This window comes from Leiobunum rupestre, chromosome 7, assembly GCF_980474605.1.
Source record: "Leiobunum rupestre chromosome 7, qqLeiRupe1.1.hap1, whole genome shotgun sequence".
In the NCBI taxonomy this organism is placed as follows: domain Eukaryota; kingdom Metazoa; phylum Arthropoda; class Arachnida; order Opiliones; family Sclerosomatidae; genus Leiobunum; species Leiobunum rupestre.
The window spans coordinates 24,014,504-24,032,004 of NC_143390.1; the positions used below are offsets into that span (position 1 = coordinate 24,014,504).

Sequence of the window (17,501 nt, forward strand, 5' to 3'; positions counted from 1 at the left end):
TCACGAGCCTCGGCTGAGACTATTCGAAAAAACGTAGACTTTTTGAGTACGAGCCGAGACCAAGAAATATATTGTCTAATTTATGAGCTGAGACGAGACCCTTAATGGTTTTGAGACGAGACTGAGTCCGAGTCCGGAAAATTGTTGAAAAATGAGCCCGAGTAGAGACCTATCGTTAGAGTTCTTATTGATAGGATCCCGAGACGAGTCCAAGTGAATAAGCACGAGCTTGAGACCGGTCTTTGGTTATTTCGAGTCTCGAAATTCTATTTGTTCAGAGGACAAAATCATCAATAATCGTCCACCCCTAAAAATAATTGACTGAACCAAATTCTATTGGCTGTGAAATTGAATGACGCGAGTCATGCGACCTTGGAACCCACGTAACTCACGTTTATTTTTGGAAAAGGTCGTTTTTAACCGCGATTTTTCAAAGTTCAAAACGCTGCTGCCGTTTTTATCACCTAAGCGGCAGCTTAGGCCTGTAAGTGCATTAATTTTTCTAAACTACAGCAGTAGTTACAAAAATTTAACCGTATAATGTTAGCGGCAGATGTAATTTTACGTTATAAAGCATAAAGTAAATTTAGTTAGTTTCTTAATTTGGAGGAAGAGGGTTATGTATTTACGAGATAAACCAGAGTACACGAAGGGGGAAATAAAAGCTAATGGACGAAACTACAGCAATGGTTCAAATGCCTTAATGGCTTAATGCTTACAATTTCATTGTCGCGTATAATGCCTTTTCTAATAATCGTGTGAACTGATTTAAATAAAGCAGCATTCATACCGGTTTCAATTGCTATTTTTGAATGAGGTATTCGGGGTTAAGAAATAATACTTATTGTTTAAACAAAAAATTGGAAGAGAATTATGGTAAGCTGTCCATTTTCTTGGAGGATGCGTGTTAAAAAGCATGAATGCTTATGTACAGGTACATAAAATCCCCTTTACTCATAAAACCACTACAAAAACATGCAGCCATTTATTTTGTACTGAGTCATTATATTTTTTGTACTGTTCCATAAAATTTGTGTTGAGTCGAGGACTCAAAACGAGTGAGCCCCAAATATTTATTCCGAGCCCTAGTATGAGACGAGTCCTAAACGAATTGTTTAGGTAAGAAGAGCCCGAGACGAGCCCAAATTTGTTAACTTAAGAAAATTGAGCTCGAGACGAGACGAAGAAAAAAATGAATATCAAATGAGGCCGAGGTGAGTCCACATGAAAAATGAAGCTTAACACGAGTCCGAGACGAGCCTTTTCAAACCGTGTCGTTTTACCTGAGTCTGAGCTGAGCCTGTACAATATTTTTCCGTAAATTGAGCCAGAGACGAGCACTTAAACGTTTGGGTAAAAATTTGGAGATGAGCCCGAGTCCAACTCGGGCCGTGCAGCTAGCCTAAGGGGTCATTCCATGTCAATTCGACTAGCAGAAAATTTGCCCAATTTTTTTTAATTTTAATGGTATTTTTTCTACGAATAGAGTAGCTTGAGAAAGTGAGTTTCTGAAAGTTATAGACTTGTAATAAACGCTTCAATAAAACATCTTCAAGAAAATTTCGAAGAAGTAGTAAATCCGAGAGTGCTTGTTGAAAAAAAGGAATCTTTTCACCGCCGTCACCGGTACGGTACGCAAAAAGTGTGTCCTTTTAACCAGGTAGCATTTTTGACATATTAAAGCTTTGAAAAAACACAATGTTCTATTTGCGGATGAAAATTTTCCATTATTTCAACAAGCACCATATAAACAATAACTGGCTCTCGGAAATATTACTTCTTGGTGATTTCCTTGATGTTTTATTTAAGCGCCTATTAAATTATTTTTTGGGCTATTTTAGAGTTGAAATTTTTAAAATCGTTTTGTTTTTCGAATATTTCGGTATCTAATAAACCTAAACTAAAGAAAATTTATAATTTAAGCATAAAGGTAGTGCTGAAATAATAATAATATATAATAAATAATTTAATTACAAGTCTAAAACTTTCAGAAACTCACTTTCTCAAGCTAGAAAAAATACCATTATAATAAAAAAAATTGGGCTAATTTTCCACTAGTCGAATTGACATGGAATGACCCTTAGCGTACAAAGTACTTAAAGCTATTTCAACAAAGAGTAGACGTAGAAATTAGAGAATAAAATGCTCAAGCCATCTAAGGTGGGGTGGCGGAGTGGTTAGCACTTTCGCCTTGCAGCAAAAGGATCCGGGTTCGATCCCAGCTCATGGCACTGGGTGAAAACTCTGAACAACTACTTCTGCATAGAGTTTAAAGGGTTTTCCCCCGAGATCTTCGGTTTCCCCTTCCCATAAAAACTTTTTGAGGTTAACGGTAATAGTTAGTGCAGTGAGCTGTTGGCTGTCACCACCCTCCTACTCATTGTAACCCGGCCACCTGAATTAATGGCTTCAAAAGTCGCTTGATGACTTAGCCTAGCTGATAATTTGATTATATAGATTATACAGGTTGTCTCAATTTGCTCGATCAGGCCATTTTTCTCAAAATGTATTTATGCTAGGGTTCTGAAATTTTCAGGGTTTATTTGTTAGTTATGGAAGGCTTTGGTTACTAAATTTCAGAAAAATCGAACGATTTTGTGCCGTTTTGGAAAATTTATTTTTTCACCGGTAGGTGTCACGCAAAATATTTCAATTGAAAAGTTGTAGGGCATAGTCGAAAGTGTAAAAATAATTTTGGTTCGGTTGAAAAAGACCTATTTTTCACTGAGTTTGGAGGTCGGGGAAAAACAAGTTGTACTAGCAGGCAATAGCCTTTAACGTAAACAATCGTACATAATCACAACACACATGTACATTTATTTTAGGGAACTTATGCTTTCAGCTAAGTAGTTAATAATCAGATCTGCAAAAAGTTATTGTTAAAGAAAATTATTACGTTCAACACCTCATTAGACAAAGTAGACAAAGACCGCGTCTTCTATTTCGACGTGGTTACGAGTAAGATCATCAAACAAAGATTTGTAGACCAAAAATTACACTTATTTTCGTTTGTTGTTTTTTAACGTGAAATAGCAATTGTCCGAGTAGTATTTAAAGCGTTTACATTTCAAAATTAAAACATTATCTCAGCTTGGCCGATTGTTGTCCAGTATGCCTCTTTACACTCGAGATCAGCGCGCTCATATGCTAGAATTATTTTACGGAGAAGGTCGTCGTAATGCTACTCTAGTAAGTCAGTTATTTAGACGAAGATTTCCCAATTGCAGACCAAGTCATACGACGGTTCTTAGAGTGGTCCGCGACTTCGACAACTGGGGTAATATCAATCCGAGGGTTCGACATGGAAAACACCATACTTGCCTACTTCGTCGCCTATCCTCGAGCAAGCGTCAGGACTGCCAGCTTTGACTTAGGGTTGGATCGAAACTACGTTTGGAGAACACTCAAAAGACACCATTTTCATCCTTATCGAGCGACACTTCACCAAGGACTGCATGACGGCAAAAGTAAATAGGGGGAGAAAGTCTATCACTGCCTTCAGATTTTACCTTCCACCATGCTTGACACCCTTTTTGAAGAGCTAGTGATCACGTGATATTTCTAACCAATAAGGATAGCGCATTACGTGCGAAGTACTGCATTTGTGGTATTCTGGTCCGCGCTCAAGATGAAATTTTTGAATTTTATTCCCTGGCAACCATGTCACCGCCTCGCGATTTCAAATAGTCTCTCTGTCAAATGCTGACCATTATTTCCTTCAATAACGGTTGATTTCAATTTGTTAGGCCTTAGCATCGTAGATTTACCAATTAGTCCCGATCTCTGCTCTTAGATGGCGCCACGCTCTCCACGATTTAAGTGAGCGTTATGCTAGTTACGGTTTATTACTTTTCAAAAGTCGTGTTATTATTTTTAAAATGTCGCATTTTAGTTTCTATCATATATCTACTTTATTTAGGAACTAAATTAACCAAATTATCGAAAGCAAAAGTTTCATATTCACGTATTTGATAGAGAACTATTTTTCATCGTGGCGGAGTACAACCGATACCTTTATGTCCCTGTAAAGAGGCGAGGGGGAAGTCATTTCCGAAGCCCAAATATTTTACCCCTCAAATAAGACGTCGTGCGGTTGGACCCAAGTGCCAGACTTTCTCCCCCTATTTACTTTTGATGACGGTTATAGACAGCGCCGACTCGACTTCTGCAATTGGTTTTGCCTCATGGCTGACGCACACCAGGATATTCACGATCAACTACTGATGTCCGACGAATGTTCATTCGGAAGCGATGGGCGTTTCAACCGTCAAAACCAACATATGTGGGACTACGAGGATCCACACTGGGGATTTCCTCACCGCCACCAAGTGCAGTTTCGCTTAAATGTGTGGGCTGGTCTGTTAGGTGACAGAATTATTGGCCCGTTCTTCCTGCCAAATCGTCTGAACGGTCAAAACTACCTGGAGTTCCTTCAAAATGAAATATCCAACGTGTTGGACGACATTCCTCTGGCCGAGTACAGACGCATCTGGTTCCAGCCAGATGGGGCGCCACCTCACCAATATCGTGACGTGGTTGCATATCTAAACGACGAGTTTCCTGGAAGATGGATCGGAAGAACTGGTCCTGTTCGTTGGCCTGCAAGATCCCCTGATCTAACACCACTCCACTTTTTTCTTTGGGGATTCGTAAAGGACTACGTATACCAAACACCTGTGACGAGCGTTGAAGATTTACGACAAAGAATCATCGAAGCATGTCGCCGGGTGACTCCAGAAATGGTTCGGGGAGCATTTCGCAATATGCAACATCGTGCATATTTGTGCATTGCATCAGAAAGTGGCATTTTTGAAAACATTTTGTAGAAGTCATTAAAAAACATTTGTCACTTGGGCTAATTATTATTTGTTTATTTTTCGAAATCTTATAACTGAAATACATGTTACCTACAATTCGTTAAAGGCCTGCTAGTACAACTTGTTTTTTCCCCCGACCTCCAAACTCAGTGAAAAATAGGTCTTTTTCAACCGAACCAAAATTATTTTTACACTTTCGACTATGCCCTACAACTTTTCAATTGAAACATTTTGCGTGACACCTACCGGAAAAAAAAATAAATTTTGCAAAACGGCACAAAATCGTGCATAAATACATTTTGAGAAAAATGGCCTGATCGAGCAAATTGAGACACCCTGTATATCTACTAAATTTGATAAATATTTTTCTCGATTATCTAATGCTAAGGGAAATAGATCATCATAAACGGAATCGTAAGTTGGGAATCTTTGTATCCCCCCAAATTGACACCTATTTCGTTTAGTAATTATTAAAATTTGGCCTTTATTTTCGGATCCAGCACTACTTTTATGCTGAAAATATAAATTTTCTTTAGCTTAAGTTTATTAGATAACGAAATATTCGGAGAAAAAAAAAGATTTAAAAAATTTCAAATCTAAAATAGCCCTAAAAATAAAATAAATTATAACTTTGCAAATAATTTATTTACAAGTCTAGTCTAAAACTTTCAGAAACTCACTTTCTCAAGCTACTCTATTCGTAGAAAAAATACCATTTTCCGCTAGTCGAATTGACATGGAATGACCCTAAGTCCACTAAGGTTGTTCCTTCGAAACAAATTAGAAAGAAAACACCGTTGCACAGTTAAAAATTTTAAATATATTTTGTTAACTTTTCTTCGCGACTAATTCCAGTGTCATGAAATGTTACGCGGGTGAGTGAGAGCGCGGTCTAGAACTATGATCAACTATCTCTCCTTTACTGTTTCTAGATATTTGCTATTTAGCAAAAACATGTTGGTTATTTATGACTTATGGTTTAGTATAAAAATGAAAGTAGTGATAATTGAATTTAATAGAGAAATAGTTAAAAGTATACTAAATACAATCATACAAATAACTTCAGTTTGACAAACTATCCAAAACTATTAATCCCGGAACAACTCCCGCGTTGAGTTTACAAGCTCTCTACCCACTGGTTTAAGGGGTTTTCCCTTGAGCTCTTCGGTTTCTCCTTCCATAAAAACTTGTTGGGCTTAACGGTAATAGTGAGTGTAGGGAGCTGTTGGCTCGCGTGGAATGAAGGGCTTGCCGCCACCCTCCTAGGCATTGTAACCCGGCTAACTGAAAAAAAATATATTTATTACTTTATAGATCGTTATGTTTGTATGACTGCTAAAAATAAACGTTTTTTAACTATTTCTTTTCATTGGTTATTAATTTTGAGAGAAAAAAAAACAATTTCCGAAAGAGTAAAAAAATTTACAAATGTACTAGTCTTATACTAAATGAGGTTCAATAATGCCACCATGGAAAATTTGGCTTAAGGAAAAACAGAGCTTTCGTTGGCCAGCATGAAGGCTGCCCGGCTGCCTTTGACTGTGTCACGCGCTTCAGAGTCAGAAAACATGTTCGGTTCTTTTACAGGGTGTTAACTAAAAAACGATACAGAGGCAATTACTCAAAATGTGTTTTATGTAAGAATTTGAAATTTGAAAATGACCTTGAACCAGGTCTTCAAGGTCATTCAAAATTTATCTCGAGAATCTTAAGGGATTAGGAGAATGGTTCCAATTAGAACAAGTTGGCAAGCCAAAATATACCTCCCCTCGGAAGAATTGTCCCTAGTGGTATTAATTTATCGAGATGACCCTTGAAGATATCTCCGCAATTCAGAGTTATTTACTAAAAACGTAATCCCGGTTCAATCCCGCCCGGTATAAAAGTTTAATTTTAATTAAAATAATTGAGACGAAACAACCGAGTTTAATTTATTCAGAATAATATAAATTAAGTAGTTACGACAACGAGTTAGACGTATTAAAACAATGCACAATTGAATTTAACCCTATTTACAGAACAAGTTTATCATTTAAATATAATACGAAGCAGCGGCGGCGATAGGAAAAGATTTCTGTGGGGGCCCGGGCCATTATTTTTTCATCATAAAACTTAAGCAAGAATATGTACAGCTCTAAATTTCTATATTTTTTTAAGTGTTCTTTATATTATCTCACCCGGCATGGATTACAATGATAATAAAAGTTAAGTCGATATCTTTAGAAAAATATCTGTGTACATGGCTAGATAATTAAGCCCTTCTTGGCCACATTCTTAACGAAGGTATTTTAGGTAAAATAGGGTACACGACGTGGCGATTTTCTGTTTGGACGAATCTATCGAAATCAATTTTACGGTTATATCATCTTAATGCTACTCGCATCTGCAATCTCAAAATAACTTCTGTAAAAAGATTGAATTCGGGCCCAAATAAAGGCAGTGAGATTATAAATTTTTTCCTGGTTGGTTTTTCCCTGTGGGGGCTCGAGCCCCAGAGCCCCCACGGGATCGCCGTCACTGATACGAAGCAAATTTTAATGAAAGAAATATCTACAGAGGGTATTTGTATTTTTCTCGCTTACGACATACTTGCCGCATCTTTAACGCTCATTTTATTTCAACACTCACCCTTGATGAAGATACCGTAGAATAGCTATATTCGACATCTGGTAGTGGACGACTCGTAGACTTCCTGTTGACGTTGTGACACATGCCGCATGAAAAAGACCAATACCGTCCAATTTCCAATATCATATAATGACTCGCACACCCAGGAAATCAATGACTGCATTATTAATCGTAGATGTCCAAATATCCACACCAATAAAAAATGAATTAACAAGAAGCTAAAAACTTACCATTCACAAAGCACAGAAAGCCCCTTGACAGCTCGTATTTCAATAAATGACCGTAGACGGAATAGTTAGGGCTCTTTATAAATAAAAAAAACGAACCAAATTGATGAACTGCATTAAACATCTTAATCAGTCGAGAAAACGTTTAAAATAAATTACGAAGTAATGACGACCCAGTTAAAAACCCAGACCACTATGTAAACAACTCGATATTTTCTTCATAAATGAACTATTACCCTTGAAAACTAATACGCTAAACACACACGCAATAGATAAAAAAAGACTGAAAAAACGAAATAAATTACAAAAAACTAACGGGTTCTACCCTTTAACCATTTTATCTGCTGAATGCGCTAAAACAAGATTTGACCTTTAAATTTTCATACGTAAAATATTTAGACTTTAACAAGTTCTCAAAAATTAAAAAACAAAGTTCAATAAACAATATATACAGATATTGTATTCATCCGTTTAGTAAAAATACCCGCCTTATCATAATGGTTCCTTTACTTTAATATTTTCCCTAAGGAAGTCAATGGCTCGGCGGTGAACTATCCGCATTGTAACAATGCGGCCCGAGTTCAATTCCTGATCACGATCAAATTTTACATTAAAGTACTAAAATATTTAATTAAATATAAAATTAATATAATTTATAAATATTTAATTAAATATAAAATTAATATAATTTATAAATATTTAATTAAATATAAAATTAATATAATTTATAAATATTTAATTAAATATAAGATTAATATAATTTATACGCAATGGTTACGCTTTGCTCCGAAAATGCGAACGCGTTCACAGGACAGACACACACACACAGACAGACAGATACGGTGATTGTTTAACCCCTCCTAGGTTACATAGTACCTCGGAGAGATAATAAAACGGTATAGGATTAAGTGACGTTATTAACTTTATAACAGCGGAAAGGACTTTTGTCAAGGCTGTTTTCTAAAAACAGCGGTTATAAACAAGCATCGGTGGCTCTTTGGTAGAGCACTCACCTGCCATGCAGGAGGGTCCGGGTTCAAAACCCGTCGATGCGATCGCAATTTGATAATAGGACTTATACCGTGAACATTTGGTGGACACCCCACCTTATGGACGTTGAGACGTTTATCGTAACCCTCAGCAATCGGTCCGTCCGAAAAGTCAATACATAGACGTTGGAGAGTAGATCGCAAACGAAACACTAACATCACAAAACCACAACACGTCACAAATGCACAATATGCATCTACATTACAATCGCAACATCTCGAAAACGACTACTAAGGCACAACCGTCGCGGAAGTGAGCGTTGACGAACAAAACACCAAAAAACCACAAACGCAAATATTATCCGTTAACGCTCACCGTCGTGGCAGTATTGCCACAATTTAGAATCAAAGAAACTGCGTACGCAGTGATTACGCATTACGCTTTGCCCCGAAACTGCGAACGCGTTCGCAGGACACACACACAGACACGGTGATTGTATAACCCCTCCTAGGTTACATAGTACCCTCGGAGAGGTAAAAATGCCCGCCAAGGTTTTTTAAGTCAACTTACCTTTCACCTGAGGTAAATAAACCAATAAAACTCCAAAATAAACGATAATTAATTAATTTAAGACGTACCAAGTATTTTTAATAGTAAAGAACCACAAAACTAAGTAGGCAACTTAGACGTCGATGTCTTAGCGTATTTTAATGCAAATCCCCGCCGTAGTACCAGAGAAGCTCAGGCAGAATTGGGAAAGTTAATCTTCAGTTTTTTCATTATTTATTTATTTATTTAAATTATTTGTAAATAATTCTTACGTTTATTAGTTGCTTATTTATTTAAATTACTTGTTCGTTTCTTTTGTGTTTAAAACATTTAAACTCAAAAAAAGTTAAAAATACTTGGTACGTCTTAAAGCAATTAACGTTTATTTTTTAGTTTTATTGGTTTATTTACCTCAGGTGAAAGGTAAGTTGACTTAAAAACAATTGGCGGGCATTTTTCTAATTGGAACCATTCTCCTAATCCTAATGGTTCTCGAGATAAATTTTGAATGACCTTGAACTAATGTTTCAAGGTCATCATAAGGGTATGTTCCCATTTATTCCAATTTTACCTTCTCCCAAAGTTATCAGTTCTCCCAAAAACATGGTGTCCCATTTGTCCCAATTCCATTTCTCCGAACCGGAGTTCATTTAACCCAAAAATATGTATTCCCATTTTTCACAACGATCAAGTTTCCCAAAAAAATTGATTACCATTTCTCCCAACGATCAATATTCCCAAAAATATGGATTCCCCTTTCTCCCAATCATTATTTTCCAAATATATGGTAATTGCGCGGTTTTAGATCTCATCGGTACGAGTCGATATGTCGAAAAAAATACAGCGTAACATTTTGACGGCATTATATTTTTTGACTATAAAATAGGAAGGGGCCCAAAACGAGAAATTTACGCCATAGATCATTTACGAGTAATCAAAAAACGTGCAGTGATTGAGATGAAGACGGCAGTTGAGTCCAGCCCTTTGGAATCGGTAAACAAAGTAAGTTTACCGTTTTGTGAATATGTGAATTGACTTGGCGTTAGGTTAGGTTAGGTTAGGTTAGGTTAGATTAGGTTAAATGGGCAAAATTTGATGTACTTGCATATTAAAATAAAACTTAGATTCATGTTTATACCAAGTGTAATTTTGGGACAAATGGGATTTGGGATAACTATTTTGGGACAAATGGGATTGGGACAAATAGGATTGGGAGAAATGGGATTGGGAGAAATGGGATTGGGAGAAATTGGAATTGGGAGAACTATTTTGGGCGAAATGGGGGTAAACCCATCATAAGTTACAAATTTCGAACTCCCCCACTCAGTTTAGAGTGTCACGACAATTTTGATCCATTAGATCTGGTAGTTTTCGATTTATAAGCCGTTAAATGTCGTGTCTTGATTAGAATATCACACACGACCTTATGGGTTTTGGTCTAACATTTATCGGCTTCCCATTGGTCAAATTAGATCGGGTCAAAGCTGTTTAAACTTAAAATTAAACGTAGAACACATTTATAATTGGAACCATTCTTCTAATCCTAATGGTTCTCGAGATAAAATTTGAATGACCTTGAAGACCTGGTTCAAGGTCATTGAAATTTTCATTGTCATTTGTCCCCCTGCACCCTCTATGTAACCTGCAAATTTCAAATTCTTACCTAAAACACATTTTGAGTAATTGGCTCTGTATCGTTTTTTAGTTAACACCCTGTATGTTAATGTTTATTGATATTGTTCTGTCCTATTTTGCAACGTTTCTTCTTTTTTTCTCTTTTACTTTAGTATGTTATCCTCATTGGATACCATTGCCTCCTGTAGGACTACTCATAAGCTAACATTTAGCTTCGTAGCCCCTACTCCATTGACAAAATAAATAAATAAATGCTGAACCACAACCAAGCGGCTGGGCCCGATGGCTTACTCCCCTACCTCGCCACAATAATCAACTTACGGGAATTGTGCCAGGCTCCTGGAAACAAACCACCATCAGTAGCTACATATGTAACATAATTACTCATAAGTGTGCCAGAAAGAACTTTTTCTCAATGAGACCTTGTTGCAAGGATATGACGTAATTGACGTCACTTCCCCGTCAATGACGGTTTTATCGTCATCAAAACTAGTTCTGGCGGGGAGGGAAGGAAGTTAAAACCAGTTTTACGCGACGTTAGTCCGTATTTTCTTTGGAGGCTGTGAAACAAGGTCTCATTTAAATTTTTAATACAGAGATGTTAAACCGAGGCACACTTATGAGTAATTATGTTACATATGGTATCTGGAATAACTGACAAGGCACTATTGGGACTCTCAATATTAAGCTTCATAACTGATAGGCAACATTCTGTGGCTCTCCAAGGACATATGTCTCGTCCCCTGAGCGGATTACCTCAGGGCCCAATTTTGTCTCCATTTTTATTAACTCTCTACCCAATGATGTTACGCACTCTCGTATATACCTTTTTGCGGATGACTCCAAAATAGCCCATCCCGTAGATACGGTTCAAGATATCCTTCTCCTCCAGCAAGACCTTGATGTGGTTTCCACCTGGGCGTATAATCACTGCGTGTTATTTAACATCCAGAAGAGTTGTGTGCTCTATCTCGGTAAACATAACCCCTCAACCACCTTCACATTAGATGGCATCGCTCTTCCTAGACCTAGGAATCTGGATGGACACCAACCTAACCTATAGTTACCACACTTCCAAGGTCGTTAAAAAAATCAACTCCCTCACAGGCCTCGCCAGACGGAACTTCTTCTTTCGGTCCCCACGACTTATCCGGCACCCTGTATACGTCGCTGGTTCTTCCCCACATAAACTTCGCGTCGGAAGTGTGGAGGCCATCTCTACTTGGTGACCAAGATAGCCTTAGGAAAGAGCACAATCGTTTTCCCAAACTGACTCGCGACCTAGAACACTTATCCGCCTATGAACGCGACACCACACTCCAACTCGACTCCCCCAAAATCAGACATGTAGTGAATGATATCTTACAACTCTGGAGTATGTGGAAAGGCGCGTCATCAGTCAACCCCAACCCCTTCTTTCAATTTGACTCTATACGTCGAATTTGAGGACACGACACTAAAATCTTTAAACCTAAGACAACATCCCGGCGCAAATGACATTTTCCCCACCGAACAATCGATCTATGGAATTCCCTATACCAGTTGATGTTTTCTCTTGTGACACTCGCCATACTCTCCGTCGCTCTGTTCGAGAGATGGTGCGACCTAAACTTGACCAACTTATACTACGTTTTATCTTTAATACCCCCCTTGTTGGCATTCTTACCCAAAAAGCCCTGATTATAATAATGACTGTGATATTTGTTTTGCTTTATTTTTCAACGACTTTTCTTTCACTCGCCATACCACATTTCTCTTCTTTTAATTTAGTTCTATTTTTGTAACCTGTAACTACGTTCATTATAATGCACTGCTAGGCCGCGCATAAACTTATTCTAGCTTAATGACCGATTTCTTGATTAATAATTAAATAAATAAGAGGCTTCAGACTCAAGTTCCTCCGTCTTGTTGCTAAGTTTTTGGACGTTTGCAACGGGTCAAGCCTAGAAGAAGGCGAACATGCCAGAAAACCAGCCCTAGACCCATTCAGAAGCCGTAATGATTGGAGAGATAAGTGAGTGTGTCTACCGATAAGGGGGCACCTGCGGGCGGGGGAAACGGGGGTGAAACGGGCCCCTGTAGGGGCCCCATTTTGCGTACATTTTCGGCGGGTCAAAAGGTTAGGTCAATAGGTTAGATGATTTACGATGTTATAGCACCTCATAAAACCTAGGTGGTAACACCCCATTGTGGGTCAATAGGTTATCTGCCCCTATTCGACAGGAGGTGTGGACAACGATGTTATGCAAACAGCTATAAACCGTTAAATAGGGTGGAACGGGCCCCTGTAGGGTCCCCCATTTTGCGTACATTTTCGGCGGGTCAAAAGGTTAGCTGTTTTACGAGGTTGATTTACGATGTTACCCTAGGTGGTAACCCAATTTAGGTCAAAAGGTTAGATGATTTACGATGTTATAACCCATAAAACCCAGGTTATAACCCATAAAACCCAGGTGCTAACCCATTATAGGTCAATAGGTTATCTGCCCCCTATGGCGGTGACACGATGTTATGCAAACAGCCTACCCGTCATAGTGAATGTCACCCCCTGTCTTTCGAGTTGGTTGGTTTTCGCCGACAAACACTTTCGGGCCCCTAAGGGTAGCGTAAAATAGCGGGTGGTCATCGGTAAAAGTGTTTTGGAAAAAAAGAGCAGAGTGTATACAAATTATAAGGTTTTATTTATACATTCAAAGTTACAGTTAAGCGGATTAAAACGCTTAAAGATAAAACAATTTATTTTTAATATATTTATGGTTGGTAGATACCATAGTAAACAAATTGTATAAGTTAAATACACAAAACATATTTTGGTTGGCCACTGTTTCTTTAAAACCGTCAATAATTTTAAATGCTGTTACGTAATTGGACGTGAAGCGGACAACGGTATCATACCTTTCATGTTCATCCGATAGAAATAAATTGTTGGGTGCACATGGTTCTTTATACAATATTTCGTAAATTTTACGATAATTATCGGTTATAACGTAACCCATTAATTCAAAGAGTTTTTGGTTCACTTTAAGGAGTTGAATGTGCGAATTAATGAAATATTTGAGTCTGTCCAATTCTCGAGTTTCCGGCGCTTTGATTACGACCGACGCTTCGGATATCGTACTTTGCAAGGTTAATTCTTTTTGGTCAGACATGGCGGCGGTCACTAGCGCATCAGATAGCGGGAACGGTGATCGAAAGGGCAACCGTTGGGGATCATTTATTTGTTCCCAGTGGCCGTATAAATCATCCCAGGCGCGCGAAGACATTTCAAAGACCTGGTGTGTGATTTTATTGCATAGAGCTACAGATATATCGAGTTCAGACGTGAACCCCATAGTAACGAAAAGCTCGGATGAAAGTGAATACCGAGGGTTAACTTTCCGCTGAGTCGGATCAAATTTAGACATTTTAGTAGGCGCTGGAACGTTATCTACACAGCTTCGTTTAGACATGATGCTCGAGAAACGGTTTGTAGTGTACTGCCGATGGATGACGGGGAATGAATCCCTTATATAGCGATAATAATTTGATGACGTAATCAGGATGACGTAATGGGTTGACTCAATGACTCACGCGATTAGTAAAATTTTTCGGTGTTATGTGTATAGCGACGGCCATATTGGTAAACCAAAGAGATAGAAATTCTACAAGTCCCATTAAAAGTAAAATCAACGCGATTAGTAATGCGTTTTTAGGATTGTTCGCGATAAGGCGAGTAACGGGAAAGGCGGGATCGTCCCTATTCGGTAGGGCTGGTGGAATCATCTGACATGATGTTATGCAAACAGCCAGTAGCTATAAACCCGAGTAATTGGCCCCCCTACGGCATCTGTCAAACACTTTTCTCCACGTGCGAGTGGTGTTATGAAATAAATCCAAATAGTTCAATGGGTCGAGCCTTTTGTGTATCTATTCATAACTATTTTCACCGACAAACACTTTCCCCGTGTAACATTATTTTCAAACACTTTTACGATGCGCAAAGCTATCCGTCTTACGGAATAACGGCCCTAAGGGGTAAAGGGTAGATAGAGGATGGCCCTTGCCCCCAGCGCGTAAAATAGACACAGCGGGTGTCCCCTCTCGCTAGCTAAAAGTGTCGTTTTTTCATCAGGTGTGGATTTTTCTCGCTAAAATGGTTATAACAAACGATTGTTCCCACCAAAAATGTAAAATCCATCTCCGCTGTTCTCGGATGAGGACGTAGCCATTTAAGTTTTTATCAATTTTTATATTTTTAGCTTGGTGATGTATTTCAAAATTAAATGGTAACCACGTATGCGTAACAATTTCAAGATGCAAGATACTCGAGAATGGTAAAATAGTCTATATTTAAAGTTAAAATGCGAAAACTATATTTGTATAGTCGAAATTTATTTTAACGTATTAAAATAAAAATTCATCTTTCTGACAAGAGTCTTACCCATCATACATACACCATCTAATCTGGAATCTATGTTTAACAATTGGAGGAATTCGTGTTTACGATAGGCTCTTTTTTAACGTAACTTAGTACATTAATTGAGTATTTTGAAATATTTTAATATCGGAATTTTTTTGATGTATTAAAAGTAGAGTTAAGATGCTTTTATAGTATTTTCTATGTATTAGCATATCTGAACTTGCGGTTCAATTTTGGGTACATGGACCACTTACACGCTAATGATATTCAAATGAAGTAAGCGTGGGCGTGTGTCTTGCGTAATCCGGAACCCCGTAACCCGGAAGCTCCCGTCACCCGGAATCCCGTAAATCGAAGAGCAGCCACGAAGAACCAGATATTCGAGACACCAAGAACTGCGTTAGGGTGTTTAAAGGCTAGCTGCGTTCTCCTTGTGTTTGTGGCTCCTAGCTGACAGTTTTTAGTTTGGCTTGTGTTACACGATCACGAGATTTTGATATCATAGTGAAACTTCGGTGACGTTTATTGGTAAGCGAACCGTTTACTGACGAACGGTTCGCTTACCAATAAACGTCACCGAAGTTTCAATCCGGGTTGAAGACAGCGTGAGAATCCCAATTCCGATCCTTTAAACGATGTGCATTTTCGAATGGAGTCGGAGAGTAGCGAGAGGTAGCCTGCAACCGCAGCCCTTCCTTCGAGTCCCGTAAAGTATCGTATTAATTACGTAAAGTATCGTATTAATTACGTAAAGTATCGTATTAATTGTTCGGAAAATATGACTTGAAATCTTTATGTTCTGATATCAGAACTGAAATTTGTAAGATGCTCATTTTAAACCCGTTTCGTAATTTCTTGAATAAAATTTAAGTATTTCCAAGAGTGATTTTGGGGCCATTTTCCTAGAAGGCGGCAAACGCTCACTTCGGACACTAGGGCACACCACCGTACGTTCATCAAGAAGGTCAAACCTAAATACCCTGCAATTTTCAAATCTTCCTTCCCTCTTTTTATATCAGCAAAGTACTGAACGATTCTATCTTATGGATTTAAATAGTTCTAACAATAGTACAACTACAACATTTGAGAAAGACACTTTTCCCATTGTGAAAGTGGAATACAAAATAAGAATCACTTCAATTTAAAACGCACTTTAAATTTAAGTATAGACTATTTTACCATTCTCGAGTAACTCTTTTTTTTCTTTAAAAGCTGAAGAAATATTAGAAACGACATCAGTGATCAATTAATTGTTTCCGAGTATGACAGACGATTTTTGATATTAAAGAGTCATTTTTCAAAAGTAAGATTGTTTTCGGTTATTTTTTTTAAAAGCTAGCTTAGAAATCACATTATTTTTATATATAATTATTTAGTTGTAATGTTAATTCTTAATTACTGGTAGCCTTCACTAGAAACTATTATAAGAATTATATATGAATTTATAACCAAGCGTGTATTTACCACTAGTGAATGCAATATCAGCCGAAGAATTGAAGAAAGACGGAATCACGTCATTATTAAGAACTGGTGACTACTTCTGTATATATTGTGACGGTTCAGTTTTTCATGTTCCAACTGTCGGACGGCTAGCATGGTACTGTGACGGATACTCAATCTGTTTGAAGTACCGTAAAGCTGTTTATTTCCCATCAAAAAGAATTCTAAGTATAAGAATTCCTCCAGGTGTATTAAAAGCGTTACCACGCATATATTTGTGTTTAAATTGTGATATGTTGGGCACTAAGAGAGCAGCCAATTTGTCATATTGCGAAGTAACTGGTGGATGTTGTGTATTTCCAAAAATTAAAAAATAATAATAGTATGTGTGTGTTTTTCTATTATTTTTCCACCTATATTTGGCGTATTGAAAGCTATTTTAACGTATTGAACGTAGAGTCAGGGGTTTTTATAGTATTTTACTACCTATATTTACATTTTGGAAAGCTATTTAAACGTATTGAGCGTACAGAGTATTTTGCATTATTTATGGTAATAAAAGGTAATTATTGTAGAAAATAAAAGATATTTTAATTAAAACATTTCGGTGATCTATTCCAAAATTAAATGGTAACCCCGTATGCGTAACAATTTCAATATGCAAGATACTCGAGAATGGTAAAATAGTCTATATTTAAAGTTAAAATGCGAAAACTATATTTGTAGTGTTCAATTTAAAAGAAAATTACTTCAGCTTTTAAATAATTTTTTTTTTCTGTATCTACCCTATATCATTTACATATTATTTTTTTATTC

The 17,501-nt window shown here is 37.5% G+C and overlaps 2 protein-coding genes across 2 annotated transcripts in view; both read right to left on the reverse strand.

The window, feature by feature from the left end:
- The window catches only part of Sec20 (vesicle transport protein Sec20), a 170,254-nt gene that overhangs the window by 17,391 nt on the left and 135,362 nt on the right, over window positions 1-17,501 (reverse strand). The gene's annotated exons all lie outside the window — the stretch shown is intronic.
- The window catches only part of LOC149935261 (protein-lysine N-trimethyltransferase SMYD5-like), a 286,480-nt gene continuing 276,683 nt past the window's right edge, over window positions 7,705-17,501 (reverse strand). Inside the window, exon 11 of the mRNA XM_090154294.1 lies at window positions 7,705-7,748. The gene's annotated coding sequence lies outside the window, so the exon portion shown is untranslated. The remainder of the gene's footprint in view (window positions 7,749-17,501) is intronic.